General features: G+C 50.5%; 1 protein-coding gene across 1 annotated transcript in view; it reads right to left on the bottom strand.

Moving 5' to 3' along the window:
* Window positions 1-10,755: 10,755 nt before the first annotated feature.
* LOC140429041 (ciliogenesis and planar polarity effector 1-like) overlaps window positions 10,756-18,941 on the bottom strand; it is a 110,306-nt gene continuing 102,120 nt past the window's right edge. The window contains exon 10 of the mRNA XM_072515567.1: window positions 10,756-11,302. The gene's annotated coding sequence lies outside the window, so the exon portion shown is untranslated. The remainder of the gene's footprint in view (window positions 11,303-18,941) is intronic.

Here is an 18,941-nt window from a genome sequence, read left to right as displayed (position 1 = left end):
ACACGCACTCCCCTCACACTCACTCCCCTCACACTCACTCCCCTCACACACACTCCCCTCACACACACTCCCCTCACACACACTCACCCTCACACTCCCCTCACACACACACACCCTCACACTCAACCCCCTCACACACACTCCCCTCCCCTCACACCCCCACCCACCCCTCCACGTAGTTAGCCTGTCCACCGCCCTCCCCTGAGCTCCATAACTGCTCTCTCCACCCAGACCCCAAACCTCTCTCTCCCCGTGGTCTGCAACCTTCCTCTCTGTCCAGGCCCACAACCTCTCTCCGGGCCCTGCGGCACATTCTCTTCCCACCACCCCCCCTCCCAATCCACTTTCTCTGCCCAGAGTACTTGCTGCTCGTCCAATCAGAGACTTCCTCCCCCACATTTCAGAGAGTGTGAGGAGTGACTTACCCGCCGACTGGCACCGTGCCCAGTGGCTGCGAGGGTCACACACAATGGGGGCCACAATCTGGGACACGAGCTGTGGGTCGGACAAACCTGCTGGAATCTACCAGCTTCTACTGCACAAACCTGGGTCCTCAATGGGGAGCGATGCAAATTAACGTCCTGGGAAGAGACTAAATGGAACCTACAAGATCAAGAAATGCAGTTCATCGCGACAATTGTGACAAACACCCTATTCATGGAAAATGGTGAAGAACGTTCTGGAAGAATTAGTGTTTTGAAGGACTTCCTTAAAGCATTAACACAAACTCTGGAAGCGACATCCATTTGCAAGGAAAGGTAATGATGGTGTTTTGAGGAAGCTATAAGACTCTCGGCCCTGGTGGACGGTGCACGCACACCCTGCCACAAACAACTGTCTCTAAAAGCTGCTTTTGATTTTGCTTTAAGTAGTAGAAAGACCAGCAGCCGGATCAGTCCACAGGTACAGCTGAATATGCGCAGCTCCCCACTCTGGAATACAGAACCTACTCGAGGTGGCCTGAAAAGTCACTCATTGTTTCACAGATTTTAGTGCTGACAGATTAATTATATAACCCGATGCCATTTCAAGGAGTCCACCAGCTTCCCCTGACTTTTAGCCTTTGGCAGAATTCCTCTACTTTTAATTATGTTTTGGTGAGTGATGTTGCGACCTATAATAATAATAATCTTTATTATTGTCACAAGTAGGCTTCCATTAACACTGCAATGTAGTTACTGTGAAAATTCCCTAGTCGCCACATTCCGGCGCCTGTTCGGGTACACAGAGGGAGAATTCAGAATGTCCAAATAAATAAAAGCAAATTACTGCAGATGCTGGAATCTGAAACCAAAGAGAAAATGCAGGAAAATCTCAGCAGGTCTGGCAACATCTGTAGGGAGAGAAAAGAGCTAACGCTTCGAGTCCGATGACCCTTTGTCAAAGATAAAAGACAGAGAAAGTGGTGAATATTTATACTGTGGAGTGAGAGAATGAAAGATGAGCCATAGCCACAGAAACCAAGGGAACAGAGTGCTAATGGCCACAGAAACCAAGGGAACAGAGTGCTAATGGCAGTCCCCAGAGAGGACAAAAGATGTGAAATGCCAAACTGCAGGGAAACTAACATCAGCGGGTAAACTGTGACAGATGTAAATGTGGGTAAGGGGAGAAGCAAAGGAGAGAAAGGGTAAGGAAAGGCGGATATGATGAGGGGAGTTAAATATATGTAAAGAAAGACAAGAAAGAAAGAAATGGTAAAAAAAACAGTTTAAATGAAATGGGTGAAAACAAATGGGTCGAGGTGGGATAGAGCTAATCATCTGAAGTTGTTGAATTCGATGTTGAGACCAGAAGGCTGTAGCGTGCCTAACCCGAAGATGAGATGCTGTTCCTCCAGTTTGCATTGAGCTTCACTGGAACACTGCAGAAGGCCAAGGACAGACATGTGGGCATGGGAGCAGGGTCTGGTGAAAAAATGGCAAGCAACGGGAAGGTCAGGGTCCTGAATACGCACAGACCGAAGATGCTCAGCAAAGCGATCACCCAGTCTGCAGTGGGACAGTGTAGAGGGAGTTTTACTCTGTATCTAACCCCGTGCTGTACCTGCCCTGGGAGTGTTTGATGGGGACAGTGTAGAGGGAGCTTTACTCTGTATCTAACCCCGTGCTGTACCTGTCCTGGGAGTGTTTGATGGGGACAGTGTCGAGGGAGCTTTACTCTGTATCTAACCCCGTGCTGTACCTGTCCTGGGAGTGTTTGATGGGGACAGTGTAGAGGGAGCTTTACTCTGTATCTAACCCCGTGCTGTACCTGTCCTGGGAGTGTTTGATGGGGACAGTGTAGAGGGAGCTTTACTCTGTATCTAACCCAGTGCTGTACCTGTCCTGGGAGTGTTTGATGGGGACAGTGTCGAGGGAGCTTTACTCTGTATCTAACCCCGTGCTGTACCTGTCCTGGGAGTGTTTGATGGGGACAGTGTAGAGGGAGCTTTACTCTGTATCTAACCCCGTGCTGTACCCGTCCTGGGAGTGTTTGATGGGGACAGTGTAGAGGGAGCTTTACTCTGTATCTAACCCCGTGCTGTACCTGTCCTGGGAGTGTTTGATGGGGACAGTGTAGAGGGAGCTTTACTCTGTATCTAACCCCGTGCTGTACCTGTCCTGGGAGTGTTTGATGGGGACAGTGTAGAGGGAGCTTTACTCTGTATCTAACCCCGTGCTGTACCTGTCCTGGGAGTGTTTAATGGGGACAGTGTAGAGGAAGCTTTACTCTGTATCTAACCCCGTGCTGTACCTGTCCTGAGTGTTTGATGCGGACAGTGCAGAGAGAGCTTTAGTCTGTATCTAACCCTGTGCTGTACCTGTCCTGTGAGTGTTTGATGGGGAGAGTGTAGAGGTAGCTTTACTCTATCTAACCCTGTGGTCCACCTGTCCTGGGAGTGTTTGAAGGGGACAGTGTAGAGGGAGCTTTACTCTGTATCTAACCCCGTGCTGTACCTGTCCTGGGAGTGTTTGATGGGGACAGTGTAGAGGGAGCTTTACTCTGTATCTAACCCCGTGCTGTACCTGTCCTGGGAGTGTTTGATGGGGACAGTGTAGAGAGAGCTTTACTCTATCTAACCCCGTGGTCCACCTGTCCTGGGAGTGTTTGAAGGAGACAGTGTCGAGGGAGCTTTACTCTGTATCTAATCACGTGCTGTACCTGCCCTGAGAATGTTCGATGGGGACAGTGTAGAGTGAGCTTTACTCTGTATCTAACCACGTGCTGTACCTGTCCTGGGAGTGTTTGATGGGGACAGTGTAGAGGGAGTTTTACTCTGTATCTAACCCCGTGCTGTACCTGTCCTGGGAGTGTTTGATGGGGACAGTGTAAAGGGAGCTTTACTCTGTATCTAACCCCGTGCTGTACCTGTCCTGGGAGTGTTTGATGGGGACAGTGTAGAGGGAGCTTTACTCTGTATCTAACCCTGTGCTGTACCTGTCCTGGGAGTGTGATGGGGACAGTGTAGTGGGAGCTTGACTCTGTATCTAACCCCGTGCTGTACCTGTATTGGGAGTGATTGTTGGGGACTGTGTTGCAGGGAGTTTTAGAACATCTTCCTGATTGTTGGAAAGATCCTTGTTTCAATGCAGTGCTTTGAATTGACACTCAGTCCTTTTCTTACTCTTTTGAGTTGACCTGTGAACTTGGATCTTTCACTAGTTAATCTCCTATCCACCATCGTGCCGTCTCTGAGCTCAGCCTCTGCACGAAATCCACCTCTTGTTCCCTGGACCATATTCCCACTAAACTGCTGACCTTGCCCCTCCCCGGGGCTCACTTTAGTCAATATTGCGAATGGTCTCTCTGCTCCGGAGTCTGCCTTTCCACAAATCAGCCAACATGGTGATGGCACTAAAGATTTGGGAGCGTTTGAGCGTGAGAACATCTCCGGACAGATCATCATTGCAGTTCGTGTGCTGACATCTTGAAATTTCTTCCAGATGTCATAAAAGTTCTGCAGGATCATAGAATTTCTACAGTGCAGAAGGAGGCCATTCAACCCATTGAGTCTGCACCAACCCTCCGAAAGAGCACCCTGCCTAGGCCCACTCCCCTGCCCTATCCCCGACGGGTGGCACAGTAGTACAGTGGTTAGCACTGTTGCTTCACAGCGCCAGGGTCCCGGGTCCAATTACCGGCTTGGGTCACTGTCTGTGCGGACTCTGCACGTTCTCCCCATGTCTGCGTGGGTTTCCTCCGGGTGCTCCCGTTTCTTCCAAGAAGTCCCCAAAGACGTGCTGTTAGTTGAATTGGACATTCTGAATTCTCCCTCTGTGTACCCGAACAGGCGCCGGAATGTGGTGACTAGTGGCTTTTCACAGTAACTTCATTGCAGTGTTAATGTAAGCCTACTTGTGACAATAATAAAGATTATTATTATTAAGCTCGCTCTCCGTTGCCTTGCCCGCCGTCTCCTCCGAGGCCTTTCCGTTGTTGTCTGGCTGATGGCATCTCGGGTTGTTTATCATAGATAGTTGAGTTCCATCCTTACCAATCCAATAATAACCAATCTACAATGTCTTCTATTCCTGCTCTGGCACTGTTACATCCAGTGTTCCCCAAGGATTTATCCTTGGCTCGTATTTATCGTCTACAAACTTCCTCTTTGGTTAAGCAACATCTCGATTTCAAATTTCTCATCCTTGTTTGCAAACCCCCTGCACGATATTGACCCTCCAAATCTCTGCAAAGTCCTGCAGCGCTCTTAAGACCTCCCACCTCTGAAACATCCGCAAATTGAATAGTTCCATCATTGCTGGTTGCATCTTTAGCAGTGAATTTCCTCCCTTAACCTCTCTGACTCAGCAGTACTTTAAGATATTCCGTATAACCTACCTTTCTGACAAAACAATTAATCACCTGCCTGAATATGTTATGTAGCTGGTTTCAAATATTTTAAAATTCTGTGTTCGCCCCTACTAATCTACTGTCACCCTTTTAACCTAATTTCCCAATTGACAGTAGACTGCTAATCCCCTCATTTATCTTATTTATGTTCAGTACTGTGTTATGATCACTCTTTCCCAGAGGATGGTGATAGCGTCCGTACACAAAACAAGATCCAAGATAGTCCATTCCCTGGTCAATTCATGAAATATTGTTTGAAGAAACACTCAAATGCATTCCGTGAACTCCTCCAAACGCCTTCTGATGACATGATTGGTCAGTTTTAAATGAAAATCAAAGTCCACCGCGATTATTGCATTGCTTTTGTAACAAGTTCCTTTTCGATGTTGAAGGAGAGATTAAATAAATTGAAATAAAATTTTGAAGATTGAAGATTAAAGATTGAAGCCACTGATAGCTGTTCTCTACCTTGCTGTCATATTCAATTCCGAGATAAGCTTCCAACCTTGTGTGCATCATTCCCGATATCCACCTTTGCAACAGTTTCTGACTTTGCTCCACTTCAGATTATCTGTTCCTGGAACCCAGATTCACATCTGTTTTGCCTCTGGGCAGGACTATCCCAGTGCACTCTGGCCGGCTTATATTACACCTTCTATAAATGTTATGTCATCCAAAACTCTGCCTTTACCGACAGCATGTTCTGTACTCACCCCCCCCCCCCCCCCCCCCCCGGCCTTGCTGGATTGGATTGGCTCTAGGGCTGGTTTAGCTCAGTGGGCTAGACGGTTGGTTTGTGATGCAGAAGAGTGCCAGCAGCACGGTTCAATTCCCGTACCAGCCTCCCCGAACAGGCGCCGGAATGAGGTGACTAGGGGCTTTTCACAGTAACTTCATTGCAGTGTTAATGTAAACCGACTAGTGACAATAAAGGTTATTTATTTAGGTTCCCCAGCCACCCCCGTGTCTGGGATTACACTGGCTCAGCAACCCCCCCCCCCCCCGTGTCTGCTGGATTTCACTGGATCAGGTCCCCCCCGGCCCCGTGTCTGCTGGATTACACTGGATCAGCAACCCCCCCCCCCCCCCCGTGTCTGCTGGATTTCACTGGATCAGGTCCCCCCCGGCCCCGTGTCTGCGGGATTACACTGGCTCAGCACCCAGCCCCCCCCCCGTGTCTGCTGGATTACACTGGATCAGGTCCCCCCCCCCGTGTCTGCTGGATTACACTGGATCAGGTCCCGTCCCCCGTCCCCGTGTCTGCTGGATTACACTGGATCATGTTCCCCCCCCCCAGTGTCTGCTGGATTACACTGGCTCATGTCGTCCCCCCCCTCGTGTCTGCTGGATTACACTGGGTCATGTTCCCTCCACCACCCCCCCGCCCCCCGTGTCTGCTGGATTGCACTGGATCATGTCCCCCCCCCCCCGTGTCTGCTGGATTACACTGGCTCATGTCCCCCCCCCCCCGTGTCTGCTGGATTACACTGGCTCATGTTTCCCTCCACCCCCCCCCCCCCACCACCCGTGTCTGCTGGATTGCACTGGCTCATGTTCCCGCCCCCCCCCCGTGTCTGCTGGATTACACTGGCTCATGTTTCCCCCCCCCTGGCTGCGGGATTACACTGGCTCATGTTCCCGCCCCCCCCCCCCCCCCCCCCGTGTCTGCTGGATTACACTGGCTCAGGTTCCCCCGTGTCTGCTGGATTACACTGGCTCAGGTTCCCCCGTGTCTGCTGGATTACACTGGCTCAGGTTCCCCCCTGTCTGCTGGATTACACTGGCTCAGATTCCCCTGTGTCTGCTGGATTACACTGGCTCAGGTTCCCCCGTGTCTGCTGGATTACACTGGCTCAGTTCTTGCACCATCTTGCCTTTTAAATTCTCAGCCTTGTTTTCAAATCCCTCCAGGAGTTTTCTGCTCCTTTTCTCTCTAATTCCAAACTGCACACCTATAAGACCATAAGAAATAGGACCAGGAGGAGGCCATTCGGCCCCTCCAGCCAGCTCCACCGTTCAATTGGATTGTGGCTGATTCGACATTCCTCACGTTCCTGCCCTCTCTCCGAGACCCTGGATTCCCTCACTGATCAGGAATCTGTCTCAGCTTTAACTATACACAAGGACTCTGCCCCCACAGCTCTCTGTGGTAAGGAGTCCCAACGATTCACAACCCTCTGAAAGAAGAAAATCCTCCTCATCTCAGTCTGAAACTGGCTCCCCTTTATTCTGAGACTCTGCCCTCTGATCCCACGAGGGGAAACGTCCTCTCAGCATGGTCGGCCCCTTAAGAATCCGACCTCTCAATTCCGGAGAGTCAGGGGGCAGAGTTGAATATGGTAGCCATCACAAAGGAGAAAGTGCTAGAGAAACTAAGAGGTCTAAAAATTGATAAATCTCCAGGCCCAGATGGACTACATCCTAGAGTTCTAAAGGAGATAGCTGAAGAAATAGTGGAGGCGTTAGTTATGATCTTTCAAAAGTCACTGGAGTCCGGGAAAGTCCCAGAGGATTGGAAAATCGCTGTTGTAACCCCCCTGTTCAAGAAGGGAACAAGGAAAAAGATGGAAAATTATAGGCCAATTAGCCTAACCTCGGTTGTTGGCAAGATTCTAGAATCCATTGTTAAGGATGAGATTTCTAAATTCTTGGAAGTGCAGGGTCAGATTAGGACAAGTCAGCATGGATTTAGTAAGGGGAGGTCGTGCCTGACAAACCTGTTAGAGTTCTTTGAAGAGATAACAAATAGGTTAGACCAAGGAGAGCCAATGGATGTTATCTATCTTGACTTCCAAAAGGCCTTTGATAAGGTGCCTCACGGGAGACTGCTGAGTAAAATAAGGGCCCATGGTATTCAAGGCAAGGTACTAACATGGATTGACGATTGGCTGTCAGGCAGAAGGCAGAGAGTTGGGATAAAAGGTTCTTTTTCGGAATGGCAATCGGTGACAAGTGGTGTCCCACAGGGTTCAGTGTTGGAGCCACAGCTGTTCTCGTTATATATTAACGATCTAGATGACGGGACTGGGGGCATTCTGGCTAAGTTTGCCGATGATACAAAGGTAGGTGGAGGGACAGGTAGTATGGAGGAGGTGGGGAGGCTGCAGAAAGATTTAGACAGTTTAGGAGAGTGGTCCAAGAAATGGCTGATGAAATTCAACGTGGGCAAGTGCGAGGTCTTGCACTTTGGAAAAAAGAATAGAGGCAGAGGCATGGACTATTTTCTAAACGGTGACAAAATTCATAATGCCGAAGTGCAAAGGGACTTGGGAGTCCTAGTCCAGGATTCTCTAAAGGTAAACTTGCAGGTTGAGTCCGTAATTAAGAAAGCAAATGCAATGTTGTCATTCATCTCAAGAGGCTTGGAATATAAAAGCAGGGATGTACTTCTGAAGCTTTATAAAGCATTAGTTAGGCCCCATTTAGAATACTGTGAGCAATTTTGGGCCCCACACCTCAGGAAGGACATACTGGCACTGGAGCGGGTCCAGCGGAGATTCACACGGATGATCCCAGGAATGGTGGGCCTAACATACGATGAACGTCTGAGGATCCTGGGATTATATTCATTGGAGTTTAGGAGGTTGAGGGGAGATCTAATAGAAACTTACAAGATAATGAATGGCTTAGATAGGGTGGATGTAGGGAAGTTGTTTCCATTAGCAGGGGAGACTAGGACCCGGGGGCACAGCCTTAGAATAAAAGGGAGTCACTTTAGAACAGAGATGAGGAGAAATTTCTTCAGCCAGAGAGTGGTGGGTCTGTGGAATTCATTGCCACAGAGGGCGGTGGAGGCCGGGACGTTGAGTGTCTTTAAGACAGAAGTTGATAAATTCCTGATTTCTCGAGGAATTAAGGGCTATGGAGAGAGAGCGGGTAAATGGAGTTGAAATCAGCCGTGATTGAATGGTGGAGTGGACTCGATGGGCCGAATGGCCTTACTGCCGTTCCTATGTCTTATGGTCTTCTCAATTGCAAGGAGTAAATTCCCAACCTATTTAACCTTTGCTCAGAAGACAATCCCTCCATACCGGGGATCATCCTGGTGAACCTTTTCTGAACTCCCTCCAATTATATAATATTGTCATGGGAGTGTCCCTTTAAGAAAAGTTTTTGTCTTATCACATGGCTTCAGTGATGTCATTGTGTGGGTGGAGCTGGGCTGTGGCGCTGTGAGTTTTTACTTTCACTTTGAGTTTTGGACTGGTTTTAACTGCACAGGTTGAAAGAAGTGACTTTCTCTGTCTTCATTTTAAAAGCTGTTTCCAGACTGCTTGGTAACTTAAAAGAGATAATTGCCCTCTGGAAGAAATTCAAACCTGCCATTTGAAAAGGGGAACAGAGTGTCAATAACAAGCCTTATACCAGTGAGGGCCGTGTGCTGGGCCACGCCTTTGAAAAGGGGTTTCTGGTTTTACTTGGATTTTGTTATTGAATTGGAACAGTTAAAGGGTAATTCATGAAGGGTTATACATAGATTACTGTCGCTGTGTGGGGAGTCTTTATGTTTGTAGTTGATTAAAATTCTTGCTGTGTGCGTTTATACAAATGTTAACTAAGTTCTTCGAATAAAACTTATTTTTTTGATCCACGGGCAGCACGGTAGCATTGTGGATAGCACAATTGCTTCACAGCTCCAGGGTCCCAGGTTCAATTCCCGGCTTGGGTCACTGTCTGTGCGGAGTCTGCACATTCTCCCCGTGTGTGCGTGGGTTTCCTCCGGGTGCTCCGGTTTCCTCCCACAGTCCAAAGATGTGCAGGTTAGGTGGATTGGCCATACTAAATTGCCCTTAGTGTCCAAAATTGCCCTTAGTGTTGGGTGGGGTTACTGGGTTACGGGGATAGGGTGGAGGTGTGGACCTTGGGTAGGGTGCTCTTTCCAAGAGCCAGTGCAGACTCGATGGGCCGAATGGCCTCCTTCTGCACTGTAAATACTGTGAAAGTGCCTAAGAAGTCTGTTGACTAACAGCTGAAAGACAGGCTCCTCTGCTCACCCCAGCCACATTCAATAAACAGTTAGAGGTCAGGTGAACTCAATAATATACTTTGGAGTTTTTAAACCCTGGCCCATAACAATATCTTTCCTGAAATAACAGGACCACAACTGCTCTCAGTGCTCCAGATGTGGTCTTACCAGTACCTTGTACAGTTGCAGCAAGACTTGCCGACTCTTGTACGCCAAACTCCTTGTAATAAGGACCAGCCTTCCATTCCCCTTCCTGATTCCCTGCTGCCCCCGTGCGCTAACTTTCTGTTTTGTTTACAAGTCCCCCCAAGTCCCTCTGTGTTGCAGCTTGTCGCTATTAAAATAATACTCTGTTCTTTTGTTCTCTCTTCCAAAATGAATAACCTTTGATAAAATAAGACAGGATCTGTCCAAGGTTAACTGGAAGCAGCTACTTGTCGGAAAATCTACATCAGTCTAGTGGGATTCATTCAAAAAGGAAACCGAGCGAGTACAGGGGCAAAATGTTCCCGTGATAGTGAACGGTGGGAGCAACAAGTCCAGAGAACCCTGGATGTCAAGGGATACCCAGAGTTGGATAAGGAGAAAAATGGAGGCTCATGGCAGATACCGAGAACTCAAAAAACTGGAAGGCCTAGAGGAATATAGAAAGTACAGGGGGTGACTGGATAAGCTGAGGTTGTTTTCTCTGGAGCAGAGGAGGCTCAGGAAGGACCTGATTGAGGTGTATAGAATTATGTGCGACATAGGACAGATAGAAAGTCACTTTTCTCCTGAGTGAAGGGGTCAATAACTAGATGTTTCGACACTCGGCGAGTACGCGGTCAATTCCAGTCCCACAGACCCGCAATCCCAACACAAGTGAATTAACCAATAATTTGTATATTTTCCTGAGATCATGTATCCTTGACTGCTCCAATAAATTACAGGCACCAGATTTGTAAGTAAAACATTAAAAAAAACTTTATTTAGAACAGTAAAAGTGGTAAACATGTAATGGTGATGATATAACAATGGTCTGTTAATCTAATTATTCCCTAACCACTGCCCCGCCCTCCACCCTCACACAAAACGGACACACACTGGGGTAGGTGAGGATCAAAATAACGGGGATTAAACTGGGAATGAGTGCTGGGCATCTTCGCAGCTGAGGTTGCAGTCTTTGTAGTGGGCGGTCTTCTTGGGATGTGGAGTGTTGAGACCCACCGGTTGGATCTGATCTTTGAGGGTGTGCCTTCAATTAGAACTCTCAGGCCGTAAGCCTTCCTCTGGGGAATCGCCTTCACTTTTACTGACCTGGGCTTTCACACGGAAGATCCCCCCTCAGGTCTGTTCAATTCTAACTTGTGTCTATCAGGCTCACTTAGTTAAATCCAGGATTCTCAACCGGAGAATTTTAAATGGGTTTTCAAACAGCTCCTGTGCCTGTAGGTGGCGCTGGGGTGGCTCCTCCTGCAGGTCAAACTGAGAGAATGGGCTTCACCTTGAACCTCCAAAAAGAACCTACCGGGTGAGAGAGAATTCGGAATTCTGGTTACACAGTTGCTTAATCAAAATGGAAATGATTACTTGCCAACGGCTCACAGGTCACACAGAAAGAGGAAGGCATTTAGTCACAAGAGGTTTTCAAGAATGTTGCCAGGGCTAGAAAAGTAGTTGCCAGCTAGGAGGAGATATTTGATAGGTCGGAGTTATTTTCGTCGGAACAAAGGCTGAGGGGTGACTTAATTGAGGTGGACAAAATTATGAGGGGGAGAGATAGAGTGGACAGGATAAAATTGCTTCCCTAGGTGAAGAATTCTAGAACCAGGGGATATAGATTTAAGATAAGAGGCAGAAGGTGTCGAGGGGACATGAGGAACATTTTTACCCAGAGGGTAGAGGGAGTCTGGAATTCGTTGCCCGGGTTGGTGGTGGAGGCAGAGACCCTAAACTCTTTTAAAAGGTACCTGAATTTGAATTTGCTTTATTGTTACGTGTACCGAGGTACAGTGAAAAGTATTCTGCCTACAGTCCAGACAGATTGTTATAGGACATACAATAGATACACAATATAAATACAAAGACACCGGCATCGGGTGAAGAATAAGGAATGTAGTACTACTCAGTAGAGAAGATGTGCGGAGAGATCAGTTCAGTCCATAAGAGGGTCATTCAGGAGTCTGGTGACAGCGGGGAAGAAGAGTCTGTTCGTGCGTGTTCTCAGACTTGTGTATCTCCTGCCCGATGGAAGAAGTTGGAAGAGTGAGTAAGCCGGGTGGGAGGGATCTTTGATTATGCTGCCCGCTTTCCCCAGGCAGCGGGAGGTGTAGACCTGGATCTGCGGCTTACGTGCTGTAGGATACAGGGCTATGGGCTGGGTGCAGGAAGGTGGGATTAGAAAGGACAGCTGGGTGTTCTCGGGCTGGCATGGAGAAGATGGGCCGAATGGCCTCCTTCTGTGCTGTAAGTTCTTTGATTCTATGAATCTGAGCCGTTTCTCCCCAGGCTTTTAATCAGAAATTAAACTTTCAGAGGCGGCTGGAGAGAGTTTTGATCCTGCCTTCGCTGCTAGAGTGTCTGGACCTGTGTCCCTGCTGCTGCCTTGGCCTGAGTAGAACCGAGTGCAAGATGGAGCCTGCCTTCTTTGCCACAATGTTCTGGAACTACTTCAACCAATCAGAATCGAAAACCAGCAAGCCCCGGGATTCCAAGTCTGCAGAATTGTGGAATCCAACATCACAGAACGAGGGAGTTACACAAAAAAGCGAGATTTCAACATGAGGACCCTTACACCGGGGGGGGGGGGGGGGGGGGGGGGCGTTACAGGTTTACGTTCAGGGGCAGGAGGTTCAGAGATGTGAGGAAAGAGGGTGGTGGGAATCTGGAACCCAGTGCCTGAATGGATGGTAGGGCAGGAACCCTCATAACTTTTAAGAAGTATTTCTAAGCATTTGAAACACCCGAGTTTACAAGGCTCCGGATCAATGCTGCAAAACAAATAGATCGGTGCTCGATGGTGGCACGGATTTTTAAATTCCTCGCTGGTTTACCCTCGTAGTTTATTTTCTCTTTCTTTATTTTCTTTTTAATCCTCCTTTGCTGGATTCTGAATTGATAAGAACATAAGAACTAGGATCAGGAGTTGGCCATCTGGCCCCTCGAGCCTGCTCCACCATTCAATGAGATCATGGCTGATCTTTTGTGGACTCAGCTCCACTTTCCGGCCCGAACACCATAACCCTTAATCCCTTTATTCTTCAAAAAACTATCTATCTCTATCTTAAAAACATTTAATGAAGGAGCCTCTACTGCTTCACTGGGCAAGGAATTCCATAGATTCACAACCCTTTGGGTGAAGAAGTTCCTCCTAAACTCGGTCCTAAATCTACTTCCCCTTATTTTGAGGCTATGCCCCCTAGTTCTGCTTTCACCCGCCAGTGGAAACAACCTGCCCGCATCTATCCTATCGATTCTCTTCATAATTTTATATGTTTCTATAAGGTCCCCCCTCATCCTTCTAAATTCCAACGAGTACAGTCCCAGTCTACTCAACCTCTCCTCATAAGCCGATCCTCTCAACTCCGGAATCAACCGAGTGAATCTCCTCTGCACACCCTCCAGTGCCAGTACGTCCTTTCTGAAGTAAGGAGACTAAACCTGTACACAGTGCTCCAGGTGTGACCTCACCAACACCCGATTCAGCTGCAACATAACCTCCCTGTTTTTAAACTCCATCCCTCTAGCAATGAAGGACAACATTCCATTTGTCTTCTTAATTACCTGCTGCACCTGCAAATCAACTTTTTGTGATTCATGCACAAGGACACCCAGGTCCCTCTGCACAGCAGCAAGCTGCAATTTGTTACTATTTAAATAGTCCATTTTGCTGTTATTCCTACCAAAATGGATGACCTCACATTTATCAACAATGTACTCCTTGCCCACTCAATTAAACTGTCTAAATCCCTCTGCAGACTTTCCATGTCCTCTGCACTTTTTGCTTTACCACTCATCTTGGTGTCATCTGCGAACTTGGACACATTGCACTTGGTCCCCAACTCCAGATCATCTCTGTAAATTGTAAACAATTGCGGTCCCAACACTGATCCCTGAGGCACAACACTAGCCACTGATTGCCAACCAGAGAAACACCCCTTTATCCCCACTCTTTGCTTTCTGTTAGTTACCAATCCTCTATCCCTGCTAATACATTACCTGTAACCGTTTCTTATGCATCAGCCTTTTGTGGGGCACCTTGTCGAATGCCGGTTCCACCGGTTCCCCGTTGTCCACCTCGCTCGTAATGTCCTCAAAGAATTCCAGTAAATTAGCTGAACATGACCTGCCTTTCATGAACCCATGCTGTGTCTGCCCAATGGGACAATTTCTATCCAGGTGTCTCGCTATTTCTTCCTTGGTGATAGATTCAAGTATTTCCCCCACTACAGAAGTTAAGTTAACCGGCCTATAGTTACCAGCCTTTTGTCCGCCTACTTTTTTGAACAGTAGTGTCACATTTGCGGTTTTCCAATCTGCCTGAACCACCCCAGAGACCAGCAAATTTTGATAAATTACCACGAGAGCATTTGCTATTTACCCCACCATCGCTTTTATACCCAGGGGTGCATTCCATCAGGGCCAGGAGACTTGTCCATCTTTAGCCCCATTATCCCTGAGTTCGGATCTACCTGACTTTTGCCATCTTTTACGCTTTTTCTTTCAATATAACACTCTCCTTAGCTTCCCTGGTCTGCTATGCTTGGTTTCAAATTCCTTTCCTCCTTACTGGGAGTAATGAATTACCTCCTGAAATATCTATCGGTGCTTATTTACTGGTGTTCCTGCGAACCTACCTGCCCGGTCCACTCAAGCAAACTCTAACCTTATTTCGTTGTAATTCCTTTGATTTAAGTTAAACAGAGTTGTTTCCCACCCAAAATTTTCACTTCAAACTGAATATTAAATTCTATCATGTTATCATCACTTCCCGGGGAATCTATTACTCTGAGGTCATTTATTAAACCTGCCTCATTCGCCATTCATTACCAGATCCCAGATAACCTGTTCCCTGGTTGGCTCCATGACGGATTGCTCTGGAAAACTCTCCCTCATGCACTCAATTAATTTCTTGTCGTAGCTACCCTGTCCAATCTGCTAACCCAAACAACATGAAGATTAATGTTACCCACAATTATTGCTCTATTCTTTTTACATGCCCCTATTATTGTTGATTTATACCCTTTCCTACAACGTAGCATCTGTTTGGGGGCCTGTACCTTATTCCTACCAATGTCCCTCCACCAATTGGACTCTACACCATCTGAATCTAGATCGACCTACACAACTGTCCTCAGCTCATCTCTTATGACCAGTGGTACCCCACCACCTTTTCCTTTCTCTGTCGTTCCAAAAGGTCAAATTCCTCTGAATATTAAGTTTCCAGATTTGATCTCCCTGTAACTATATCCCCATAATGGCCATAGTGTCCAAAGGTTATGTGGGGTTACAGGGTTAGGGTGGGGAGTCGGGCCAAGGTGGGGTTACAGGGCGAGGGTGGGGAATCGGGCCTAGGTGGGGTTACAGGGTGAGGGTGGGGAATCGGGCCTAGGTGGGGTTACAGGGTGAGTGTGGGGAATCGAGCCTAGGTGGGGTTACAGGGTTAAGGTGGGGAGTCGGGCCTAGGTGGGGCTACAGGGCGAGGGTGGGAATCGGGCCTAGGTGGGGTTACAGGGTGAGGGTGGGGAATCAGGCGTAGGTGTGGTTACAGGATTAGGGTCGGGAATCGGGCCTAGGTGGGGTTACAGGGTTAGGGTCGGGAATCGGGCCTAGATGGGGTTACACGATTAGGGTCGGGAATCGGGCCTAGGTGGGGTTACAGGGTGAGGGTCAGGAATCGAGCCTAGGTGGGGTTACAGGGTGAGGGTGGGGAATCGAGCCTAGGTGGGGTTACAGGGTGAGGAATCGGGCCTAGGTGGGGTTACAGGGTGAGGGTGGGGAATCGGGCCCAGGTGGGGTTACAGAGCGAGGGTGGGGAATCGGGCCTAGGTGGGGTCACAGGGTGAGGGTGGGGAGTCGGGCCTAGGCAGGGTTACAGGGTGAGGGTGGGGAATCGAGCCTAGGTGGGGTTACAGGGTGAGGGTGGGGAGTCGGGCCTAGGTGGGGTTACAGGGTGAGGGTGGGGACTCGAGCCAAGGTGGGGTTATAGGGTTAGGGTGGGGATTCGGGCCTAGGTGGGGTTACAGGGTGAGGGTGGGGAATCGACCCTAGATGGGTTTACAGGGTTAGGGTGGGGAGTCGGGCCTAGGTGGGGTTACAGGGTGAGGGTGGGGAATCGAGCCCAGGTGGGGTTACAGGGTGAGGGTGGGGAATCGGGCCTAGGCGGGGTTACAGGGTGAGGGTGGGGAATCGGGCCTAGGTGGGATTACAGGATTAGGGTCGGGAATCGGGCCTAGGTGGGGTTACAGGATTAGGGTCGGGAATCGGGCCTAGGTGGGGTTACAGGGTGAGGGTCGGGAATCGAGCCTAGGTTGGGTTACAGGGTGAGGGTGGGGAGTCGGGCCTAGGTGGGGTTACAGGGTGAGGGTGGGGAATCGAGCCTAGGTGGGGTTACAGGGTGAGGGTGGGGAGTCGGGCCTAGGTGGGGTTACAGGGTGAGGGTGGGGAATCGGGCCTAGGTGGGGTTACAGGGTGAGGGTGGGGAATCGAGCCTAGGTGGGGATACAGGGTGAGGGTGGGGAATCAGGCCGAGATGGGGTTACAGGGTGAGGGTGGGGAATCGGGCCTAGGTGGGGTTACAGGGTGAGGGTGGGGAATCGGGCCTAGGTGGGGTTACAGGGTGAGTGTGGGGAATCGAGCCTAGGTGGGGTTACAGGGTTAAGGTGGGGAGTCGGGCCTAGGTGGGGCTACAGGGCGAGGGTGGGAATCGGGCCTAGGTGGGGTTACAGGGTGAGGGTGGGGAATCAGGCGTAGGTGTGGTTACAGGATTAGGGTCGGGAATCGGGCCTAGGTGGGGTTACAGGGTTAGGGTCGGGAATCGGGCCTAGATGGGGTTACACGATTAGGGTCGGGAATCGGGCCTAGGTGGGGTTACAGGGTGAGGGTCAGGAATCGAGCCTAGGTGGGGTTACAGGGTGAGGGTGGGGAATCGAGCCTAGGTGGGGTTACAGGGTGAGGAATCGGGCCTAGGTGGGGTTACAGGGTGAGGGTGGGGAATCGGGCCCAGGTGGGGTTACAGAGCGAGGGTGGGGAATCGGGCCTAGGTGGGGTCACAGGGTGAGGGTGGGGAGTCGGGCCTAGGCGGGGTTACAGGGTGAGGGTGGGGAATCGAGCCTAGGTGGGGTTACAGGGTGAGGGTGGGGAGTCGGGCCTAGGTGGGGTTACAGGGTGAGGGTGGGGAATCGACCCTAGATGGGTTTACAGGGTTAGGGTGGGGAGTCGGGCCTAGGTGGGGTTACAGGGTGAGGGTGGGGAATCGAGCCCAGGTGGGGTTACAGGGTGAGGGTGGGGAATCGGGCCTAGGCGGGGTTACAGGGTGAGGGTGGGGAATCGGGCCTAGGTGGGATTACAGGATTAGGGTCGGGAATCGGGCCTAGGTGGGGTTACAGGATTAGGGTCGGGAATCGGGCCTAGGTGGGGTTACAGGGTGAGGGTCGGGAATCGAGCCTAGGTTGGGTTACAGGGTGAGGGTGGGGAGTCGGGCCTAGGTGGGGTTACAGGGTGAGGGTGGGGAATCGAGCCTAGGTGGGGTTACAGGGTGAGGGTGGGGAGTCGGGCCTAGGTGGGGTTACAGGGTGAGGGTGGGGAATCGGGCCTAGGTGGGGTTACAGGGTGAGGGTGGGGAATCGAGCCTAGGTGGGGATACAGGGTGAGGGTGGGGAATCAGGCCGAGATGGGGTTACAGGGTGAGGGTGGGGAATCGGGCCTAGGTGGGGTTACAGGGTGAGGGTGGGGAATCGGGCCTAGGTGGGGTTACAGGCTGAGGGTGGGGAATCAGGCCTAGATGGAGTTACAGGGTGAGGGTGGGGAGTCGGGCCTAGGTGGGGTTACAGGGTGAGGGTGGGGAATCAGGCCGAGATGGGGTTACAGGGTGAGGGTGGAGAATCGGGCCTAGGTGGGGTTACAGGGTGAGGGTGGGGAGTCGGCCCTAGGTGGGGTTACAGGGAGAGGGTGGGGAGTCGGGCCTAGGTGGGGTTACAGGGTGAGGGTGGGGAATCGGGCCTAGGTGCGGTTACAGGATTAGGGTCGGGAATCGGGCCTAGGTGGGGTTACAGGGCGAGGGCGGGGAATCGGGCCTAGGTGGGGTTACAGGGTGAGGGTGGGGAGTCGGGACTAGGTGGGGTTACAGGGTGAGGGCGGGGAATCGAGCCTAGGTGGGGTTTCAGGGCGAGGGTGGGGAATCGGGCCTCGGTGGGGTTACAGGGTGAGGATGGGGAATCGGGCCTAGGTGGGGTTAAAGGCTGAGGGTGGGCAATCAGGCCTAGATGGAGTTACAGGGTGAGGGTGGGGAGTCGGGCCTAGGTGGGGTTACAGGGCGAGGGTGGGGAATTGGGCCTAGGTGGGGTTACAGGATTAGGGACGGGAATCGGGCATAGGTGGGGTTACAGGATTAGGGTGGGGAATCGGGCCTAGGTGGGGTTACAGGATTAGGGTCGGGAATCGGGCCTAGGCGGGGTTACAGGGTGAGGGTGGGGAATCGGGCCTAGGTGGGGTTACAGAATTAGGGTCGGGAATCGGGCCAAGGTGTGGTTACAGGGTGAGGGTGGGGAATCGGGCCTAGGTGGGGTTACAGAATTAGGGTCGGGAATCGGGCCAAGGTGTGGTTACAGGGTGAGGGTGGGGAATCGGGCCAAGGTGGGGTTCCAGGGTGAGGGTGGGGAGTCGGGCCAAGGTGGGGTTACAGGGCGAGGGTGGGGAATCGGGCCTAGGTGGGGTTACAGGATTAGGGTCGGGATTCAATGGGCCGAATCCCCTGCACTGTAGGAATTCTATGATCCAGGGTCCTGGTCGAGTGTATCACGTTCCCACGAGACGGCAGGTCTATCATGTCAGATACGGAGGAGAATTAGACGTTAAGACAGAGGATCAGAATTAGGCCACTCGGCCCATCGAGTCTGCTCCGCCATTAAATCATGGCTGATATTTTTCTCATCCCCATTCTCCT

The sequence above is a fragment of the Scyliorhinus torazame genome, chromosome 9 (assembly GCF_047496885.1).
Source record: "Scyliorhinus torazame isolate Kashiwa2021f chromosome 9, sScyTor2.1, whole genome shotgun sequence".
NCBI lineage: Eukaryota > Metazoa > Chordata > Chondrichthyes > Carcharhiniformes > Scyliorhinidae > Scyliorhinus > Scyliorhinus torazame.
The sequence above is the reverse complement of the archived record's forward strand: the minus strand, read 5'-3'. Positions and strand labels throughout refer to the sequence as shown.